The 24,981-nt window shown below is 30.0% G+C and overlaps 1 long non-coding RNA gene across 3 annotated transcripts; it reads left to right on the top strand.

Annotated features, from left to right (window-relative positions):
* Window positions 1–20,933: 20,933 nt before the first annotated feature.
* On the top strand, window positions 20,934–23,650 carry LOC114162452. Of its 3 annotated transcripts, none has more exons than XR_003599203.1 (4): window positions 20,934–20,974; window positions 21,099–22,018; window positions 22,674–23,069; window positions 23,158–23,650. It is a non-coding gene; the product is annotated as an uncharacterized LOC114162452 (long non-coding RNA). The 3 variants fall into 3 exon arrangements; XR_003599204.1 differs by lacking the exon at window positions 20,934–20,974 and having other exon boundaries at window positions 21,008–21,385; window positions 21,508–22,018; XR_003599202.1 differs by lacking the exon at window positions 20,934–20,974 and having other exon boundaries at window positions 21,008–22,018.
* Window positions 23,651–24,981: the final 1,331 nt, after the last annotated feature.

Genomic DNA, 24,981 nt, shown 5'->3' on the forward strand with positions numbered 1-24,981 from the left:
TTTTTAGAATTGTTTTGCAAAAAGTATTTACAAATATTTGTTTATATCTTTATAAATTGTGATTTAAATTAAAAGGATTATTAATTAATTTACATTAGTATAAATTTATTATATTTTACTGTTTTATTTCTTTTATATGTTTATTTATTTTTAGGTTTTTAAATATTAAATAAATTATTTGAGATACATTGTAAGTAAAAGTAAATTATATTTAAATATTTTATTTATAAAATATGAATATTTAACTTAATTTAATATAATATTTACTTAACTTTAGTAAATAGGTAATTTTTTTATAAATAATTATTAATATTAGTATTTAATATTTTTATATCTACATAAATTACTTTTTTATAAATAATCATTAATATTAGTTTTTAACTTTTTAATATTTATATAAAAACCTATATAAAAAATAATTACATAAAAAATAATATTAAATATGAAATAAAAATCAATAAATTGAAAATATAAACTACCGTAACTTTTAATCTTATATCTTGAGCATGTCGAAGATACAACCCCAAATTTTTAAATCACTGTACAAATAATGAAGTATTCTAAATCATGAAAGCTCAGGTTTTTTGTGAAAAATTGAAGCTATGAAAAATTGAAGTGATGGAACAATTGAAGGCAATCGTGCAAAGAGCGTGGAAGAGAGTGACGAGGTGGAAGAAAGATTGGAGAGGTTGCAGCTTGACTACGTCGTCTACACCGAGTTTGGTTTCTAATCAAGTTAATTATCTCTCTCTGCCTCTGTTATTTCTCGTTCACCTTCTTGCTTTTCATCGATTGGTTCTTCTTCTTGTTGTTTGGTAGATCGGGGGACGATTTCGGAGTTGTCAAAATCCTGTATTTGAACAGAGGAGTCAGTGTTGTTGCGTTTCGTCGAAGTGAAGGAGGAGGTTGTGCTATTGCCATTACTATGTGAACGACACCAGATTGGGGGATTAGGGCAAATGTTTCGTTACCTTCATCGGCAATAGGTAATCATTTGTTTCTTTTCCTTGAGTTTTTAGTTTTGTAATAGTTTGCATACAAGTTTCTTAGTGTTATAATCATTTTAAATTCGATGAAGTAAGACATTACGATTTGGGAATGCTTCTTTTCTTCTTTCGTTCCATAGGTGCAGTGAGAATAAGTGTACTTATTTCATTGTTGAAATACTTTCTCGCAAGTTTCATATCCATATTTGCCATTCACAGTGAAAATCTAACTCTACTTCTCAGGCATATCTTCTAAAACTTTTAAAGCAACCTAGAGTTATTGCAGAGATAATTGTAAGTCCATTTCTTTTCTTTTAGTTTTTAATCAATATAGGTGTATGTAACTTATTTTACTATCAATCTTTACTAATGTTGATTGTCTTTCCTGACTTTAGACGTCACTACGTTTCACTTATAAATGGTTTAATATGAAATTTATTGTGTAGGATGCAATATGATTTGAAACAACGCATTAATCAAGATAAATGTTATTAACTGCGTATCTGTCTTAACACCACAGAAGTTATTTTAGAATAACGTTGAAATAAGAAAAGGTTGTTGTCAGCATACACTCTCGGTTCCTAGTTCCCAAAGGATCTGAGAGCTTGTGAAGTAAAGTAGATTTAGTATCTCAGCTTCTTTTTTGGATACTTTTCTTTTTCATTTTTTTATCATTTTATAACTAAACTTTTGAGGTATAATCTAAATATATGTATTTACTCTGACAATATAATGTACTGTGGGAAATTCACATGTCAGAGTCATGAACTAAGTATATAGTACTGCTGCTATTCACTCACATGATGTCCTTAATTGCAGTTTGGCTTCTATAGGTGTCTTTTGTTTAAAATTTTGTTTCATTAAAATCTCTTATCTAATGATCCAACTAAATTTACTCACCTTTCCTATGAATTCTATGTGCTGCAATTGCTCATGATGACACTTTAAATTTAATTCTTGGTGGAAACAATATTTGACACTTATCTTTAGAACAAACTATATCAGTGCCAAATGAAAATTTGAAACATTAGTTGACAACACTTGTAGGAAAAAAATTCTAATTATATATTCAAGGAGAAATATGTATAATTAATGTCACAAATGGAAGGGAATCAAATCCCTTTGTGATTTTGTGTGATTGTAATATTCATGTGTATAAGAATAACATTGTTAAAATAAATCTATACTTTAGTATTTAGTGTATTTCGAAGCTAATTTCTCACTTATTAAATGGGGAGATATTATAAATAATAAAATATAAACAAAAATTAAAAAATATAGAACTGTGTATATTAAAGTAAAAATAAATAAAAAATTGAAAGAGAGAACTAATTCATTAAAATAACATAATTTTACTTTTAATAAATTAAAATATAGAATAAATAACATGATATGAAAAATACCAAGTTATATGCGTTCCAGAGTTATAATAGAGGTTTTAGAGTAGGATATAACATTTTTCAAAAAACTTTTTGTTACTATTTTTATTATTCTAAAATATTATGTTTTATGATCAAAATAATAATATGATATATCAGGTTTATTAATTGATGTTATGTAACTACGTCAGCAATAAGAGTTCTGAAAATTACAAATAAATAATATTTATATTCTAATTTAAAATTCATTGTGTAGAGCATGGATTACTTGAAAATGCTACCTCTTTTCGGTCTTTTCCTGGTAGATCAACAACCAAAGCAATGGGATTTGCATTTGCAGCTGGAACAACAGATCATGCACCTTCAACAGAAGATGATATATATATATATATATATATATATATATATATATATATATATATATATATATATATATATATATATATATATATATTAATTTTAATCATGTATGTCAACAATTGTTCTAACTGTTATGATTAAAAGCTTTCATTATGTTCTTGACTTTGAATATTTTGAATATGGTAAAATTTGACATGATTCATATAAATTGGATGGCAAGATTTATTATATTTTTATGTAATATTGATAATTAAATACGTTTTATAAGTTACAAAAATAATAAGAGCATGAAATATGTTTGCCTAACGCAATTTGCTACAATTTTTGCTATATTAGTTAGAGATAAAGTATTACAATTGGCGAGGGATTAGCTAGGGTTTAGCTAGGGACCAGTTTGCTATGGATTAGTGAGAAATTTGCTACAATCATTTTGCTAGGGATTAGTGAGTGTTTAGCTAGGAATCAATTTGCTAAGGATTAGCGAGGAATTTGTTACAATTTTTTTGTGAGGGATTAACTAGGAATTTGCTACAACTACTTTGCTAGGGATTAGTTAGGAATTTGCTAAAAATATTTTGCTAAGGATTAGCCAGGGTTTTGCTACAACTCGTTTGCTAGGGATTAGCGAGGGATTTGCTACAAACATTTTGTTAGGGATTAGTTAGGGATTTGCTACAACTAGTTTGCTAGGGATTAGCTAGGGATTTGCTACAACCAGTTTACTAGGGATTAGTTAGGAATTAGCTAGGGATTAGCTACGAACTAGTTCCCTCGCTATTTAGCTACCTATAATTTAGCTAAGGTTTGGTGTCCTCGCTAATCCGTCGCTAAAACGTTTTGCGAGGGATCAACGAGGGATTAGCTAGGGATTATTCCCTCGCAAATATGCAAATTTGTTGTAGTGAAATTTGGATAGCCATACCTCTTACAAATGGCCATAACATCTTGGAAATTATTAAACATGTATCTCATACCACCTGTAGATGAAGCTGGCAAAACTATATGCTTTCCAATGGAAGAAGGATCAGTTTCACCTTTGTTAACAGTTTCTTGTAACCCATTTAGAATATCGAAACGAATGAGTTTTTGATTATTTCTTATAAAAGACAACCTTTGGGCTTCAATCATGGTGTAGGTATCCACTAAAAATTGTTGAAACAATCTACGTGAATTCTCGTAAAGAAATATGAATTCTCTTTCTACTTTGAACATATCTTTGACAATCTCTATATGGAAAAATCAAAGGATATTGCAGAGGAATGAAACATGTATGAGTTTCATGTAGTCTCGTCAACTGACCATAAACTTTCTTGACAATGATGTCTCTTCCTACATCTAAGGTGCTCAAATCACCAACTATCAATGTTGCGACTTCATCTGCTATTGGCGTATTGTATACTCTAGGATCTTTAAAGCGATGTCTAAATAACCTCAATCCAAAATCTTATCGGTCATCATCATGTATAAAATCTCTTACTCTTCTGAATGATTGAGCAAGAACATTGTGTTTGTCAATCATGTTTTTCAACTCTTCGATCAATGATTTATCAAATATGGATTGTTGTATAAAAGACCTGTAAAATTACAAAAGGATCAATAATATACACAATGATTCATAAAACAAAATAAAGTATGAAGGCATACCCAAAGTGACTAACTTTGTTTGTTGTTTCATTTTCTGTGTCATAAATATATAGTTGTGCAAATTTTGGACTTGATCCTTTATCGGGCAATAAACTTCCAATACGATGGTAATTTTGACCACTAAGAATAAATTGAGGAGGACCACATCCATCATTGATTGAGGAATGAATCTTCGCACCAATTGATGTAAATGAGAACATGTTGTTGTAGCTTCTTATGTACTGTAAGAAATGTTGGCTTGTAGAGTCTTCACCTTTTAACAACTTTTGAAGCAATTGTGGAGGTTTCTTCAACAATGAAAGTTGGACTTTTCCCTTTTGACAACAAAGAGAGAAATAAACTTATTTTAATCTTTTGCATTTATCAGATCTTTCTTCGCACCACAATTGAGCTTGACAATAGGGACACTCAATGGAACAGTCCCCTACATCAACATTTGCTAAGTACATAAAAAATAATGTCATTAACTAAAACATATTTATATTTATATGTACACTATAATAATATAAATTGACTAAAAAGTAGTGTGGCACCTTGAATTTTAGCTCTTGAATACAAATCAGAGGAGAAATGCTCAATTATGTAATCTGAAATAAAATAAAAAACAATTATTAATAAAGGAAAATAAATACAATATTAATTTATTTTTTAAAATCAACCATTATTAATTACCATCATTTTCATCTTCATCAGAATTATTGTCAAAATCCAATATCTTTGAAATAGGTGTAATAGCATCCTCAAGAGAAGGCTGACAAAATTTTACAGTTTCTAAATATTGAGATGATTTACTTGGTCTTGCACTGGCATAGGATGGCTGCTTAGATATGTCTAAATATTGATTTCAAGATTAGCAACATGAATTTGTAACAATTAAAGTAATTAAAGTAATCAAATTAATTTTGTTAATAGTACAAATTACCACGACTTTGGTTCTCTTCAACATCAAAAAGATTAACAACTTCAGAATAAGCAGAAGAATCCACAGAAGCAGGAGTGAAGTTGCTACAAACAAATTCTTTATCTAAGTTGTTAGTAATTGTATTCAACAGTGGTTATGTATTAAACAAATTCGTTTTTCTTCTTCCACTATGATAGTCACTTTGAACCATACCTGCAAGTATATGCATAAATTCATGAACTGAATTCAACATTTATATAGACATGAAATATAAACTGATGATATATTATTTTGTCATTGTGTTCTTAATTTTAGATTGTACGAATTTGTTTTACTTAAGTTGAATGGAAAATAATTTTGTTGGTTTCACATTTGACTACTGTGAAACAGTGACAAAGTTATAAGTTGTATTGGTACCTATGTTTTTAATGTTGCTTTTGTGCATAATTGGACCATTGGTGATTTCAATTGAAGTACAATCCTTTCCAGATCCAATGGAGGTAGAACCATGAATTTCTTTAAATGAAATGTTAGTAATAGAAAAAGTATGAAAGTAATTGAAATAAAGATAAAATAATAATAGATTTATCAGCAATGATATTACTTTTTTCTGCAATCTTCTAATTCCTAATAACTTTCCTTCTTGTTTGTGCATACTTATAATTAATTTGGTCAATGTCTATAAATTGCAATTAAACAAAATTAAATAAAAATGTATCCAGTTTACAATAGAAAGATTACATTAAATATAAAGATGAATGATAACAAACATGAAAGAGATTGATTATGAAATGCAATGATTTATTCTCCATCTCTGTCAATTTCATTGCATGTCCATTGAATATGGATAAATTGACAAAGACATTATGCATTCCAATTTCATTGTTGGGAATTTGAATGAATTTTAAATTCAATGAACAAACTTACCACGATAGGTCAACTCCAACAGCGGCTTTCTATTTGAAGATTGAATTGCTTGATCATGCACATTTCTATCTTCATTGAGAGATAAGGAGTTTTTGATAGTTGAATTTGGGGTAAGATTTTCATTCCATACTAGAGAATTGTTCAAAAGTAAGATGAGAACATAATAGATAAAAATCATTTGAAAAAAAAAATTGTTAAACTATATAATCCCCAAACTGTTAAACTTTAGCAGTAAAAGCAATCTAACTATGGAATCCAAATAATAAACATATTAAAAAATATAAAACTGCAAGTTTTTAAAAATTCAAAAAGTTGTGTTAGTCTATTCAAGAAGTTGCATTTGTTGCATTTTTTATATCAATATCTAAAAAAATTAAGAGCACAACTTATATGTAAGATGATGTATTCAGTAACTTATTAACATAATGTAACAATGAAAAAATTCTTCAATGTCAATGAATGGACAGGATTACAACGGTTTATATTGAATGAAAAAATGATTACCAAAATGTGTATAATGAGAAAGAGGTGTAGTATTTGTAGAAGAAAATGCTTCAGTGTCAATGGATTTTTCTTGATTGGTATCTGTAGTGAAGAGAACAAAATAAAAATTTGTGTTGGTATTTACAACTTTGTTATACCATTTGAATGTTTATGTTATTGTATTGGATGAGAAGTAAATGTATTTATTTGGAAAAAGTTTTAACAATAAATGAAATGAGAAATAAATTTATTTTACCCGAGGAGTTCATCATCATATTTGAAATATTTTGTGAGACAATGCTCTTCCTTTTTCTTCTTGCATTTCTTGAATCATTTGTAGCCATTTGTGTGTATTACTGTTCAAAGTGTCTAAAAGTTATGCATTCTCTTGCTGTTATGTTTCTTTACACATTCAAGAGAAGTTGAATAAAAAAAAGATTTTGATTAATAATTAGATTTTGTTGGAGGATGTGTTGAATATAAAAAGCTAATAATAGATGAAAGGACATTTTCAGTTTTCCACGTTGAATATTCCTAAGTTAGCTAATGTAAGTACAATCTTTTTATAAAACAGAACAACCAAGTCATTGATATGGAAAACTGTAACATATAATTCAATATTTTGAACAACGTACCTTTTGAAAAAAGATTTGATCTGCAATGTCCAAATTGGTGATTTGCAGACACTACAATGCTTCTGTTCAGAATGTGCATTTGTGCTATAATTCCTTTTTGGGCTAACACATAAGTATTATGCTTGGTAATAGCCAACCATCAAAGTAGAATTTTGTTTCTACATTTACTGTACCCTGAAACTAATAAAAAAAATTAAAAATCAGGTCAAACAAAAAGAATGAAAGCACAAACAATTTTTAATTGTCCTTTGATGAAAAATGAATACGTCGAATATTAAGTTTTTAAAACATAAATACACTGTAAAAATTTTTATTTAAATTACAACACGTGTTTGAGAGTAACAAATCAAAAAAAAAATTATTGCATTTTTTTTATAAAAGAAATAATGTTGTGTGATAGTATTCGAATAAGTTAACGATTTGTAAATAAACATTACAAAGGAATACCAAGTTAAAACAATTACCATGTTAGCAAGTTAAGATATTGAGTTATTTATTATGACTTTAAACGTATTGTTTTAAAATCAATTAAATCTTACAAAAAATTTGAATTCCTATGTTAAAAATGTTTTTATAAAATAATAATTTTTATTCATTTTTATTATCACAATTGAATATTGTTTGTATAAAATAAATATTAAAATAAATCTTAGTGCTTATGATGTTTTTTTAAGAAATTTATATAAAAGTAATACATAACTATAATACATAATTTGAACCATGAAAATAAGTAAAATGAAATTAAGTAAAATATTAAAGTTGACCATAATTAACTTACAAATAATAGTTATAGATATGGCTTCTACTTATTAGAAACAACAAAATTACCATGCATTCAGTCTTACAAACAAAATAAAAGCAAACTTCCTTGAAAGTGCAATAATGTAAACCATAAATACCATCTAAAGTAAAATTAAAGAAAAGTTAAATAGTAAAATTAGTGATATAAGAATTGCGACAAATTAGCTACGGATTAGCGAGAAAAAAATTGCAACAAATTAGTTACAAATTAGTTATGGATTAGCGAGAAAAGAATTGTGACAGATTAGCTACGGATTAGCGGGGAAAAATTGCGACAGATTAGCTACGGATTAGCGGGGAAAAAATTGCGACAGATTAGCTACCGATTAGCGAGAACAAAATTGCGACAAATTAGCTACAGATTAGCGACAACATAATTGCGACAAATTAGCTACGGATTAGTGACAACAGAATTACGACAGATTAGCTACAGATTAGCGACAACAGAATTGCGACAAATTAGCTACGGATGAGCTAGAAATTTTAAAACTTTTTCACTTCAATTAACGATGGAATAGAGAGGGATTAGCTATGAATTAGCTACGAATTAGCTAAAAATTTTAAAACTTTTTCATTTCAATTAGAGAGGGAATAGAGAGGGATTAGTTATGAATTAGCGACAATTTAGCTATGAATATTTTCCTCTCTAATTAGCTACCTGTATTTAGCTACAAAAAATTCCCTAGCAATTTGATAGGTAATCTGTCGCAAAACAATTTAGCTACGGATCAGCTATGAAATATTCCGTAGCTAATATATAAAATTTTTGTAGTGTGAATTTTTTTTATATATAGACTTTTATTTTCTTCTTTCTCATTTGGTTGTGAGCTGCAAACACAATAACATCCCCTTCTTTCAATCGATTGAATCTGCAGAAGTCCTTCCATCCCTTCCCAATCTTAGTTGACTTCTTAGGTGAATTACGCACCAAAAGCTTACATTGAACAATGAATGTGTTCTTCGATCCCTGCAACTCTAACCTCTTGAATCTACGTTTCCGAACGTAAGCTGCAAAGTCAGTGGTAGGTCCTGTAAAAAGAAACAAAAAAGAAACAAAAAATAAATCACAACTTATATCAACAAAATAACATATAAAAAACAATATAAAACCAAATTGTTCACCAGATGGCTCACTTTCTTTGAGATTTTGTCAATTTCATTCTAAAAGGATGTTTTGTTCACATTCAAAGTATGTTTGTAAGAAACTTCGTCGCAATCGATATTGCAGACATGCTGGAGAATACAGTAATCTGGAATGTTGAGTTGCCAACATATCTGAATAAAATTTGATGGATATGTTCCAATTTATAAAAAACTCTTAGGCTAGACCAACCGTCAATGACCAATGGATCATTGACATCCATATTAAAAGTTAACTAATGGCGATTTTCTTTAATATCTTCCAATTGCCAAACCGGTCCTAATTCTTGCGCAAACATAGCAACAAATATTTGATCAACATGACTGAACTCCTAAAATTCCAGTGTTCAATAAACAAAAAACAGGGTGAAAAACATTTTAAAAATGACTGTAATAAAAAGAATGTAAGCAAACATTAAACTGATCATGAAAGAAAGACAGAGAATAAATAAGATTTCATCCAAAGGAATAAAAACATGCATGCCTAATGTAAGCAAAAACATTTGATGGATTATTGAAGAAAGTTCACATTTTTAGAAAATAAATTAATATGTCAGATTTACAGCAAGGTAAAAATAAAATCTTTGCTTATGGAAGCAAAATTTGGTAGATTTCAACGATTATTGAAGAAAGTTTACATTTTTTTTTTCAAAAAGAAAGATTTCTAACCAAGCACAAAAAAATGAATCGGTGATCGAAAGAAAAACATTTTGAAATGAAGAACACACAACAAAAAGAAAAAGTCGTAAATTTGAACGATTGTTGAAGAAATTTAACATTTTTAGAAATTAAAAACATAGTAAGTAAGAGATGCATGTCTGATCAAAGAAAAAACAGTTTGACATACATGAAGCATGCATAACAAAGAGAAAAAAACCATAGATTTGAACGATTATAAAATAAAGTTTTGATTTTTATATATATAAAAAATAAGGTTTCGAACAAAGTTTTAAAAAATGCATTGCTGATGGAAGAAAAAACATTTAGAGTACATTTGAACGAATAATATTGATTGAACAAAAAGAGTTGAATGCAGAAAGAACATATTTTTCAACTTCTTGTAAAGTAAACATACCTGATTATGAACAAAAATGCAGTGTAGTGAACCTTCCTAAAGTTATTCTGGCAGCCACACTGACAGAGGTATCCATGGAGGTTTACGGGGAGTGACCCTTGTGTTTCCTTGATGGATAATAAACATACAGTTCATACAGTTTTGAATAAAAACTTTATCTATAAAATATATGAACATATCAAACACTTTTTAAAAAATTACTACAGTTGTACAAAATGTCAAAAAGTTAGTTACCTTGGAAGGTTTTCACTTTGCAATAATGTAAAGCAATGACAACATATTGATCCTCTCCAGAGGCAAGAAATGCATTTAACATATCAACATATTGACCAAATAAAGTACACTACAGTCAATAACTATTGCATGATGTACAATTTCGTTAGATAAGACTAATGTTAAACATCATATAAAAGAAAAACAATGCTCTTACCCATCTGATTCAATAAGGATGACATTCATCTTGGTCTTCTTACCACCTTTCTCTAACTCTCTCTCTGTTCCAACACCAGTAAACATTCCAATGACATCTAAAAAAATCAAAAAATAACAAAATAAAACATGAATGAAAAGTTTAATGCAAAGAAGAAAAAAAAAGAAAAGAATATACTTATTAACTAAGTAATCTGTGTCAAAACCAGGAGCTTTGATGGTTGAAAAAGGGGTGTATGCAGTACTAATTTTGGGAACTAAGGTAGATTCTACCAAATTGACCTTGGTTCCAAATTGGAAGTTGATCTTTTAGGTGTGATTTGTAGTTCTATAAGAACCACCATTACATGAAACACTAAAAGATTAGATGGCGTAAACCTTATCATCTTTGATTTCAGAATGAAATTTGTATATCAGTGTGCGTCTAACAAACGCATGGATTAGGACACCCTGCACAAAAAATTTCATATATGACATAATAATATCATATTGTAACTACAACAATAACGAAAACTAAGAAAATAACAGACGTTTATAGTATTGTGTAATACCTTTTTGTCTTGAAGAACAATCTTCATGGAAAATGGAGATTTTCCTTTTGTGTAATCTTCAACAAACCATAACCTTACCACTCTTGCAACGATATTCCAGCTTTCCTTCTCCGGATTAGTTCTTGTAATGACTGAGTTTGTTTTTACAAAGCAGACATGGTGTAAGGAAAACGAGAAATTAGACAATAGTGAAAAAAGGGAAGGTGTGGATAGATGTATTTATAGAGAACCTAAAAACATAAGAATGGTCTGATGTATTTGTAAAGATCATACATCAAAACTAAAACCATACGCATGTTGTGGTTTTGGTTACACAAATTCAGTAAAAATTGGGAAAAGCAATTGTCAAACATATGAAAAGGACAGAAGAAAGCAAAACACCTTTTTTCACATGCCTAAAGATTCATTCAAACCAAAACCATACGCATACTTTGGGTTTGGTTTCCCAAATTGAGTAAAATTTGGGAAAAGCAACTGGTCAAACATATGAAGAGCAGAGAAAAAAACAAAAAGCTCATTTTCACACAGCTCAATGTTGTGGAATAAAAGGAAAATATGGCAGAGAGCAGAAGAAAAATAAAAGTTGCCTGACATTTAAATGCTTACAAAAGAAGGAAACATAATTTGAAAAAGGAAATAAAAATCTGATTTCAAATAAAGATCTTGTTTGAACGTTTGAAGAAAAGGAAATATGAAGACAATAGGGAAGAAAAAGGAAAGAACAAAAAAAAAGGTATGAAGAGAACAAAAAGCCAAAAAAGGAAAGAAGTGACATGATGCAATCATGTAGCTTTTTTATATCACATAAGAAATAAATTGAAAAACGTTTCCAAATATCGTTCCAACGTAGATGAAAAAGGAAATAAATATGGGAAAGGAAAGAAGTGACCTGATGTTGTCATGTACATTTTTTACTGTTTTAGTTAACTGAGGACTCCAACATAAAATATGGGAAAACCTACATAAAATAAAAGAATAATAACGTTAGAAATAAATTAAAAGATTGAATAAAATAATTAAAAGAAAATTATTTTAAATTAACTAACAAATTATATTTCTAACATAAATTATAGAGATTGTCAAAGTATGTTGCTTTTTATCGTTATAGAAAGAGCTTTAGAAAAAAATCTAACAAATATGAAAAAGTGATATTTACTTTTTTAGATAAATATATAGGTTGATGTATTTGTAGTAAAATTAAATTAAATATGACAATTAATGTTATTCTTGGGTACAATGATAGCATGGACATATTTTGTCTAATTCAATGTCAAGCAAATACATACTGATTTAATTTATGTTTTTCAAAACTTCTACATTATTAGTTCTCATATCCAATCGCATGGACAACAACTTTTGTTCTTGCTTTGAGCTCGTCAAGCATGAGCATGCGCATAGCAGTTGGCCATCTTTTTTGCATAAAATTGTAACCAGCATTCTCTCTTTTGCATAAAAAACATTACTTGCTTTGCCTTGAATTCCAACACTGCCTGAGACAACAGATCCACCTTGGGTTCCAATCAACAAATATGAGTAAGTCCTTTTAAAAAATCAAAAGCAATACAGAAATCAAACATATATAAATAAAATTGTGTGCATTTAAGTGCATAACCTGGATTTTCAGAAAAACTAAGATCACAAAAAGTAAAAACATTTTAAAACTACTTAAAAATTAATACAGTTACTTCTAATACAATACAATAAAATCAACAACCAAGAAATCAACAATACAACAATAAGAAAATGATACATTAAAATGTGAAATCAATTTAAGGACAAATACATTAAAATGATATCTTTGAATCAACAATACAACAATAAGAAAAATAATGGAAAAGATGAAAAAAATATTGGATTTTACAGACATGTACTTGGATAATGGAATACTCGCCTGAAAATAGATAATGGAATACTCGCCTGAAAATGGATAATGGAAATGTTAAAGAATGTGAAATCCTAAAAAAATGTGAAATCGTGAATATGGTGATGAGAATAAAGTTAAAGAAATGTGAAATAATCACTCAAAATGTGAATATCATCCTGTGTAACAATGTTCTTCATCATTTTGTTTACTCAAGGCTTACCCAAAAAAAACAAAGCAAATAAAGATAAAGAAAAAATATGAGAAGTAAACTGTGAAGGCATAACCAAAACCTGATCTTTGGACTTGACTTCTCCGATCATCTTCTTTGTTAGTGAAGGCATAACCAAATCATAAACAACAATGAAGATAGAAAAAACACAAAAATAATCATGTAAACAAAAAACACCAAAACCTTACGAAGTAGTGGTCGAATATGATGGAAATCAGAAAATACAGTGTACACATTTCGTACAAGGTTTCGTTGATGATCAGAGAGTAACATATTATGAATGCCTTTATATCTTCTTCGAACTTGCATCCTCTATATCAATCTGAAAAATCTAGAAATAAACCCTAAAAAATGTGAAATCATGAAAAATAAAATACCATGGAAAGCTCTTCGTCATTCTATTTACTGAAGGCGTACCCAAAAAGAACAAAGCAAAGAAAGTTAGAGAAAACATAAGAGAAGTAAACAGTGAAGACAAAACCAAAACCTGGTCTTTGGACTTGAAGACTTCTCCGATCATCTTCTTTATTAGTGAAGGCATAAATAAATCATAAACAAAAAGGATGATAGAAAAACCATAAAGGGTAGGGTTTCGTTGATGATCGAAGAGTAACAGAAGGTTAGGGTTTCAGATGATCGTGGAGTAAGACAATGGTAGGGTTTCAGTGATGAATATGGAGGGTTTTGTTGATGATCAAAGAGTAACATAAGGTTAGATTTTGAGTGATGAATATGGAGGGTTTCAGTGAGGCAGCGTAGGGTGTGTGGTAGCGTAGGGTTCGCTACCCCTCCATAGGTTATTAGAAGGAGATCTATGAAACATATACAATAAGTATATCATTTAATTATCTTATTTCCTTTATGGGGAAATAAGACAATTAAAGAACCTCCGACTATTGGCAAAACTACAACTGTTGTTAACCAAGGAAAATAATTCGTGATAAAAATAAGATATACTTAGACTACAAAAACTCGGGCTCAAAATATTTTTTTATTTTGAGCTCGGGTTTTTGCCAGTAAAAAAAAGTACTTGTATGCGGTTCTTTTTGAAACGTATCAATAAGCTAGACCCATGTGGGTGAGAGAAAAGTTGTGAACAAATGGAGGCAGCAGATGGTGACGGCAGAGAGTGAGAGAAGAGTGGAGTGTGAAAGAATTAGGATTTTAAAAAGTCATTGACATGTGTCATCGCCATACGTTGCCACTTGTCAAAAAAATAGAGTGTTTTAACACTAGTGCAGGAAAGAGATTATGTCGCGGTTATTTTGACTTTTTGGCTTCGGTTTTACACCCGAGGTATATCCAGGCGAGGTAAAAAAAAACATGTTTATGCCTCGGTTATGAACCGAGGCATATGCGAGGGTTACTACCTCGGTTCTAGAGGGAACCGAGGCCTAATGTGCATCGCAGATTTAAAAAAAAAAAAGTATTTTCTGACCCAATAACAGCATCACACGTAGCCATGATCCTTGTACACACACCTACACCAATCACAGTGTGCCACATCATCATCTTCAACCTTCTCCCAAATCAGAAACCCTAGCCACCATTCAAACCCTAAATGCCGCCAGTGTGTCGTGACCACCATCTTCGACCACCGCATCACACCGGAACAACTTCACGACGCCTTCATTCATCTCGCCGGCGACGTAGAACACCCTCTCTTCACTATCATATCTGAACGGAAACATCCCACGACTAACCATCGTGAGCCAAATCGCGACTTCGACACACACATCGACGTTCAAAACCCATAGAAGAGTTTTACAATTTGAAAAAGGAGAAGTACATACCTACAAGCGAGATTGAATGACGAAATGGAGGCGATTTTGCAACCTCTGCAATGACAACAATGGAGGAGGCTCGCGTGACGGAGGAGGCTCGTTCAACGGTGGACCGGCGGTGGAGAGACGAAACTGCTACTACGTGGAAGAAGGAACCTTTGCGATCTGGAACAATGGCGTTCGAAAATGGAAGAGAGAAAAATGGCTGCTGCTCCATGCGAAGAAGATGAATAGTGGCATGATTTATTTTAAACCCGAAGAAGGCTTATTGCCTCGGTTGATTTTAAACCGAGGCATAAACATCTATCTGCCTCGGTTAGATGTGACCCGAGGCGTATTCCACTTGAAAAGTAATCAAATATGCCTCGGTTAAAATAGACCCGAGGCATAAACATCTATCTGCCTCGGTTAGAATTGACCCGAGGCATAAAAGTCTGCCACTAATTTAAAAATATCAATGTAGCGGGAAAAATAAAAATTTTAGGGGGTTTATGCCTCGGTTCTAAGTACAACCGAGGCATAAAAGTTTGAAAAAATTACAAAAGTGCCACCGCGTCTTCATATGCCTCGTTTGGAAGTGAACCGAGGCATATAGGGCGCTGTAAAAACCCCATTATGCACTAGTGTAAATTTCTATTTTTAGTTAATTATGTTCGTTTCGCTTTTCGTGGTTGATGGAAAAACTTGCATTTTGTGCTACCTTGAATTGTATTATTAATAGATTAGAGACATAGGTGTATCATTAATGCAAAACTCTCAAAGAAAATAGAAGAATTAAGGGTATTGGACAAAATATTTGACATCCAATTTCCTCCTTTGTACTTTAAGCTTTGTGGAAAACAGACAACAAATTTCAAGGATGAAGCAAATGTGTGTATACATCACAAAGCTCCTTTAAAAGTTAAAACATTAAAAGAGATATGTGAAGATGGTTTAATTGTAATGTGGAAACATATGAAGGTTTATATAACTTGTTAATGTTAATGTACTCATTTAATTTATGTATATATTGTTTTTGTAATCATTTCATTGCATGTCCTTTATCCTCTTCCATCAAACATAATGCATCTTAAAAGTCATAAAATTATAAAAAGTATCTAATAGATTATTTTCAAAATACATCATATACATAAATAAAAATTGAGTACATTCACATTAACAAAGTTATACTAATCTTCATATGTTTCCACATTACAGTTAAATTATCTTCAGATATCTCTTTCTAAGTTTTAACTTGTAAAAGAGTTTTGTGATATATAGACACACGATTATTTCAGTTTTGAAATATTTTTACATGTTTTTCACAAAGCTTAAAGTATGAAAAAGGGAATTGGATGTCAAATGTTTTGTCCAATACCATTAATTTTTCTCTTTTTTTAGGAGTTTTGCATTATTAGTATGTTCATGTCTCTTCTTAACGGCATATTGATATAAAATAAATTCAAGAAACCAAATCAATATCAATTTTAATAATGATTTATTTAGTTTTTGAAAAAATGTGTTATATAAATACTTGAACATGTTTCAAATTTCTCAACATAATTAAATTTAGAAGTCTTAATCCTTTTAGAATTTAATTTTAATGATTTTGTTATCTACAAAGTATAAAAAAATAATAATTTAAAAAGATATCATCAAACTAAACATATATGTTTTCATATTTTTTAAATATAATTATTGTGATATTTATTTTACTTTATCACTGTTATGAAAAGTGCTATGATCAATATAAAATTAGTCGCAATTAATATATAAATAGTGACTATATTTTTATTTATCATTATTAATTTTATTTTTATAAGATAAAATAATATTAAGTAACGAATGCAAGATCTCACAAGTCTAAAATAACACAAGTTTTTTTTTTTCAATAATATATATATATATATATATAATTAGAAAATGTAAATAACTTTAAAATCTTAAACTTTTTTTTTATAAAATTTTAAATTAATTTAACTTAAAAATATTAAATTAGTCTAATAAATTTCTAACATTTTATTTAAATTTATTTTATTCCAACAATATATTTTGTTGTAAAACCTTTTAAATATTTTATAAAATTAACACTATTAAAAAAACTCATATTTCATGCCAATATTATTTTGAAATTTTTTTTTGTAGAAAATACTTATAAATTTTGTTATGAAAAAAAAATTGTAGGAAATTATTGCCAATTCTTTTACAAAATATTTCGTATAAAAAACTTTTCACAACCAATTTTGTAGGAAATATTTACGAATTTTATAATTTTGTAGGAAACAATTACCCACGAAGGAATTACCTGTTGATAACGCTGTCGTCAAGCGATCAAATTAATACTACTTATCTATAACAACTTCAGTATTGTTAAGAAAGTAGCCAAAATATTAGTATGGGTTAAGTCAACCCTAAGTCGTCTCCCAACGAACACAAAATTGATTTTTAACAAATTAGTTCTTATAAATTCTATACAAAAGAGTTAGTCAAATAAAATAATAAAAATATAGGGGATTAAGATAAACAAAGATAGAAATAAAATTTAAAAGATAAAAAAAAAATAAAAAGAATAGTAAAGAAAATAGATTGAAGTTACAAGTAATTCTAAGAAGTTGTTCTTACTTGCATCCCTCAACATATCAGACAATATTTGCTTATTTTCATACCACTCTTGCTCAATATTTCTGCATCTTTGATCAACTCGCAACCTTTCATCCATGGACTCTAATTTCTCTATAACTTCACCCATTAATATCATAACTTCCCTGTAGGATGATCCATTGGTTGCTTCAACTTGCTGTGGTGGTACATATTGTTGTTGAAAACTATTTGGAACATATGGTTGCTGAGGTGGACACTCAGAATATGGTTGTTGCTCACATCCCAAAAAAGATGATCTAGGATATAGATCATTAAATTGTCGTAAAGTTAACCCACTTATATCAAGTGCAGAAGTAGGTGCGACAATTTGTTGCTGAAAATCACGTGGTTGTTGTGGATAGCAATTGTAATCCATTTGAAAACTACAATGTTGATTACTTTTGTATGAAAAATTATTTTGCATTTTTGAAAGAGGTTTTCTGAAAAGAAATAAGTTTAAAGATTGTTGAGTAGACTTCCAGGAAAGAGAGGTGCGTCTCAATGGACAACTTAAGTACCTTATCTTTCCTTAGCCAAAGTTTTTCCCAACTAGTTTCACAAATTTCCCAACAAAATTCCTCAAACAAAAATTATGCTTACAAAAAAAAAATAAAGTAACTCAAGAAAATAAATGTTAGAACAAAAATGTAGAAAAGAAAATGTTAGTGATAAACAAAAAAATAACAATAAAAATAAAAATAAAAGTAAAAATCAAAAATAAAATCAAAAGAATAAAAATAAAAATAAGAACTAAAATGATAAAAATTCTAACCGTGTTTCCCGGTAACGACGCCAAATTTGATAACGTTGTCGTCAAGCGATCAAATTAATACTACTTATCTATAACAACTTCAGTATTGTTAAGAAAGTAGCCAAGATATTAGTATGGGTTAAGTCAACCCTAAGTCATCTCCCAACGAACACGGAATTGATTTTTAACAAATTAGTTCTTATAAATTCTATACAAAAGAGTTAGTCAAATAAAATAATAAAAATATAGGGGATTAAGATAAACAAAGATAGAAATAAAATTTAAAAGATAAAAAGAAATAAAAACAATAGTAAAGAAAATAGATTGATTCCATTGCTTTTCCAAAATAGATTCATCATCGATTATCTAAAGATTATTGCTCAATTAATTATTGTTATAGATTTACAAATTAATCAATGTAAAGTCTCAATTAATTTGTTGGCGATCTCACTTTTAACCAAAGTACAGTCTCAATTAAAAGTGAGAACTTTTAGATTATCCATAGTAAATTCAACCAAAGTATAGTCTCAATCAAATTTACTATGCCTAATCATGTATATTCTTTTATCTCCTCACCAAATAAAAAGCTTAATTAATCAAAGTAAAGTCTCAATTAATTGTAGTTAGAGTAAATACCTTTAACCAAAGTAAAGTCTTAATTATTGGTAAAAACTCATTTAATCATATGAAAGTTTCTAAATAAAATCAAAGTAAAGTCTCAATTCAATTTAAAAACCCTTTGACTCATATGATCAACATGCATATAGATTTAAAATCATTACTTTTTACGTGATTCAAATATAAAAGACATAGATGAATTAAAATCTCAACAATAATAAAAAGAACAAAGAAATTATTTCATTCTAACCTCAGAATCCATAATGAAATTACATTGGAATCAACCTAAGAAGTTTAGCACTCCATGAAATACAAAAGAAATAAAAGAAGAATAGAGAGAAGAAAAGAGAGAGGAAGAAATTAGGCCCCCCTAAGGGTTCCTCAATTTCGACGTGTGGAGCTTGTCTTTCTTCTGCTTCTCCCTTAGCCTCTTTATATAGGCTTCAATCGAGTTTGGACTTTATCTGTTCGGTTGCTAAAATATTTTATCTTTATTTAATTAATTAGCAACTTAATTTTTGTCCAATTTCAAATTTTGCCTCTCTTGTTTGACCATTTTTACAATATTGACCAGAATTTGACCAAAGTTGATCAGAGTTGACTGCTGCTTTGACCAGTTGACCCGTTGACCAATATGACTGTGCAATGAGAAGCTGACACATGGCAGAATGCACTTTATCTCTCCAGACTAGGGTTTCTCTCACACTTTGGCTGCGGAAAGGTTTCATGGAGGCGCTGGTTCTGCTCCAGGTGGTGCGTCGTTCATGGTGTTTGCGAGACGGTGTTGTACCGACGTGAACTAATGTAGGTGTCGCGACTGGTTCGTGTTTTCTGGTGAAGTGCTGCAATGGAGGTGATGGAATCTGGTGCGTGCTCTCGTTGTCACAGTGCAGGTTCCATGGTGGCACTGGTTCTGGTCTGCGGTGGCTGACGGTGCTGTAGTGGTGGGGACGACGAATGGTAGTGCGTGAAGATCTGATTCGTTATTCATGGCTGCTGCGCGAAGATGGTTCTGTTCTCGCTCATGGCTGCGCGGAGAAGATGATGGTTGCGGATCTGGTTCGTTGGCTCGCTGCATTTGCGCGATGGTGCAGAAGGTTGAAGATGGTGGAGTTGCGGTGTTGGCGAGAGTGGCGAACGGTGTTGCTGCGATTGCTCCGGCGAGAGTGGCGGTTGCCGTAGAGGGTGGTCATGGTGGCTAAAATTAGGGTTAGGGTTTCATGTGTGAGATGGAGGAGATGATGACGTGGCAATGTCTAATTGGTGCATTTGTGTTTGCAAGGATTAATGCCACGTGTCAACATATGGTTGGCCTGATTTGAAAGTTGAGGATTGCCACATGGCAACATCTGGTTGAGTGGAGTTTAAGTGGTAGGAGGGGTGCAACTTAGTGAAAACAGGGGATGCAGAATAGGTTTTTGGTGAGACCCATTTAGAAAGAGGGGAGTGTATAAGTAAAAACTGGGGTGCAGAAGTGATTTTGCCAGAACTTGCTGATTTTAGCCTTATTTAAAGGTGCTTTGTAACTTCAATCAATTTATTTTCCCATCTTGAATGAGCTTAATCTTAACTTCAGCAGCATCAACAAAAGTTAAAATATCCAAAAATAATTTATGCAGCTAAAAATCACTTTTTAAAACATTTTTATCACACAAGCTCAAATAGCCTAATTATCAGAACTATCAATTAAATTACTCTTTAAGCATACAAATTCAATTAAATCACTCTTCCAATGGAAGCCAAGGCATATTCTTTTTTTTTCTAGCAATTTCATTTTTTTAGGCATTTTTCCCGTTTCGTAAGTTGATTTTTCTTGCTGTACATTATTTTTCGATTCAAATTTGATTTTCTTTTGATGCTTCTTCAACTTCTCATAAACCCTAATTCTATTATCGATACGCGTGCTTTTTTTTATTGTTTAGGGAAAAAACACATTGAATCTGATGTAATGAAGGTTAGAGCTACCATGGATGCTCGAGCATGGTTCTGATATTGTCACGCACCGATGGTCGGCAAGTCATGTCCTTGGAGGAAGCGCTCATCAAGTACAATGAGTAACTCGGTTGTAGATATTAGCACTTTTTCAACCATGTAAGTTAAATTCCTGTTCCGATCCTTTTTATATATTGAAGCAACAACACCATATAGTTGAAAGGAAAGACGATTATATTCGTGTAATCGTGTGGAGTATCAAAGCTCAATCTTGCGGGTATGTGCAACTTACATATAAGGAAACTCATCATGAAAAAGAAAAAAAAACCATTTTATATATTTTAGCGAATATTAAGAGCCATATCTAATTTCCTTCTTTTCTCTGTCTTGTTTTAACAGTTTGTGGATGATAATGAGTTTTGGTTTCCACCTGATAAGGGTTCTACTTTGGACTATAGATTTGCATCTAGGATGGGGATTTAAGTCAAATCAACGGTTCTAACACCAAATCTTTTAAAGCAACAAGCTTTTCTTTTTCTTAACTAAGCACAATCTTAGAATAAATTGAAGAATGTGAAGTGCTTATCTTGATAGCCTGTAATGCCAATGATAATAGGCATTTTAAATTTGTACCTGCAAAAACATGTGATCTTTTTGTGGGAGAATGGGTACTAGACCAATTTGGACCAGTGTACACTAATGAGAGTTGTCGTATGGTCGAACCTCATCAAAATTGTATGAGGAATGGACGTCCTGATTCGGGATACTTGTATTGGAGGTGGAGTCCAAGAAGTGAATTGCCCAAGTTCAATCCCAAGAAGCTTCTTAAGTTTATGAGAAATAAATCATTTTCATTGGTGATTCAATCTCTCGTAATCATGTGTTGTCCCTACTCTGCATTCTCTCAAAGGTATTGTGAATGTTAATATCAGTTAACCAATTTGCAAATTTGATATCATTAGCCTTTTTTGCTTGAAAGATTTCCCCTAGAATCTTGATTAGTGCTCAGTATGTATACATTATTTATGCTTTGGTTCACTTTCTCTTGCTTGCCAAATTTTAGAAATTAAGGTCCATTTGCTAGGAAAGAAATAGATTGATGGGAAATTATGTGAATGGAATTAGGAAAAACAATGGAAGTTAAAAACAGAATAAAAATAAAAACATTTGGTGTAAAAATAAAAATATCAAAAGAATCAAAATAGAAAAAATTAAGTGAAAATAATTAATGAACCAGACTTTTGTTTTTTGTTTCTCTTTTCATTTGTTATTTTCCACCTCGTTCTTGCTTTTTCCTTTATTCAGAGATAGTTAAAGTCAAGATTCCAATAATTTAGTTTGTCCACTTATTTACTCTTTAACTCAGTTAAATCAACAATGAATCATTCAAGTCCAACTTTCTTTTTGGTAGTTTAATGAATTATAAAATGAAACCAATTAAGTTGCTTCTCTGTGACTATATTTTAACGTTAAAGTAGCACCAAGCCACAAACCTCACTTTATTATTCCTAATTGTTTGATATCTCTCTTTCTACTTTGACTTAACATTTGTGTCCATTTGCTAGGCTGCAAGAGAAACTGGTGCACTTAAAAAGACTAAGGAGAAACTTGAAAAAAAAAAAGTGGAGGAACTCACTTGGCGTCTTCGACTAGAGAAAAATTTAAGGGTGAGATATACGCTTTGCACATACACAAATTTTGGAAGATCAATTTCAGCATAGGACATCCTTAAAGAAAATTATTTGGGATCCTATAGAGGAACCTAGAAGAATCCAATACACGGGAGATGGAAAAGCTGCAGAATTTACTGCAAGAGATGCAAAATAAAGTTGATGAAACCAATGCATTTGTAGAAATTATAGAGTTTATTGATGTGTGTTTTCTAGATTGATGAGAATGTTGCCAGGGAAATCATAAACCATAGAAGTCTTCGCCAGCACAATATTATTCGGTTCAAGGAGGTATGTAGTCTGGACAAATGATATGATCTTAGTGAGAGTACTATTTGTATCATGTTTAGGTTATTTAAATGTGATTTCAAGTTTGCAGGGGGGTTAAACTTCCACACATTTGGGTATTGTTATGGAGTATGCAAGTGGTGGAGAGCTCTTTGAGAGGATTTGTAGTGCTGGAAGATTCAATGAAGATGAGGTTTGTTCGCTTTCTCTCTTTTCATTTATCCACCAATTCTTTTTCCACTTCTATACTCATCATAAGCATGAAACTACTTATTCTCCCTTCCCTTACTTCATTGTTGGCAACTGAGTGTTTGGAAATTCAATTGTTTTATTTTCATTCTGGTTATCTCTTAGTTTTCTATGCTTGATATTGCTTCCAGCAGCTTATTTCAGGAGTTAGCTATTGTCATTCCAAGGTGAATAGAATAATTATACTGTGAATGAGTCGTTTCGGATGGCAGTTAGTTTTTAGTTTCCTTTGTGGTTATTTTCTTTCTAATTTTTTTCTTCTGCAACAAATATGTCATCAAGACTTGAAGCTTAAAAACACCTTATTGGATGACAATTCTGTCCACAGCTCAAAATTCGTGATTTTTGTTAAATAGTAAACGATTTTTTTTTCTTAAAAAAGTTATGATTTGCCGGCGGTTATAACTGCCTCTAAATATTAGTTGATTTTAAATATATATATATATATATATATATATATATATAATTTTGCTGGTAGTTATAATTGTCGTTATATATTACTTTTTTTAAAATAAATTGATTTTGTTGGCGGTTATAATCGCCACTAAATATCGGATAACTTTTTCTTTAAATTAATTTAGTGGTGGTTATAACCGACTTTAATATTTTTAATGGCGGTTATTCCGACGGTTATATTAAACCGACACTATGGTACTTTTGTGACGTTAAATTCTGTGACAGTTGGTTAACTAACGAAAATAAAAATAGTGGCGATTTTAACTGCCACTAAACCACACAATCAACTGACGCTAAAATTTAAATCTTTAGTAGTGGATTAATGTTTTTACGATATCTCCTAAACAATTTTGTATACATTATGTTCTATCCAATAGTTTAAAAGTTTCTTATCATTTACAGCTTTTTTTCTTTTAATTCTTGATTTTTTTTTTCTTTTAAGCTTTAGAGTCGATAAAAAATCTGTAATATAAATTAAATTTATAATAGGTACTAAATAAATATTTTTAATAAATTTTGTGAATAATTGATATGAATATTTAATTATTTGTTTATTGATAGTTACATATGTGTGATATCAAAAACGCAAATACTAATTACCCACAAATAATTAATTTTATTTAAATATATATTTTTTACAAAATCAAGTGATAAAAAATGTATTAATAAAAAGAAATATTTATCATTAAAAGTTATTTAAAATTTAATTTCAAATATTTATATTTTTTTCATTTGAATTTATAAATAGAAGTTATTTCTAAAGAGAGAGAAAATTTATATTTTACAAATTCATTTAAATATGTTGTTTAGAAAAACTAAATTTATTTACATTAATCTTTTAGCGTAGTTTTATTTAAAATATACTTTAAAATTAATTCTTTTATCTAAATTTATTTTTTGAAAACTTATTTTTTTAATAATTTTATTTAAATTAATATATATATATATATATATATATATATATATATATATATATAAATACCAAAACTCTTTTTTTATCTAACCGACAGATAATAGAACATGCGAAAGAACACGAGAGATGACAAGTAACCAATATTGGTAGCCAAACCATTGACATCACTAATCACTGCATACCAAAAGACAAATTTATGATGCCAAAATATTTTGTTATTTAAGATGTTCTAAGATTTATGTATTTTATATTTACGATGCCAAAATAACTTGTGATTTATGTATTTTAATGAACATG

The sequence above is a fragment of the Vigna unguiculata genome, chromosome 9, assembly GCF_004118075.2.
Source record: "Vigna unguiculata cultivar IT97K-499-35 chromosome 9, ASM411807v1, whole genome shotgun sequence".
Taxonomy (NCBI): domain Eukaryota; kingdom Viridiplantae; phylum Streptophyta; class Magnoliopsida; order Fabales; family Fabaceae; genus Vigna; species Vigna unguiculata.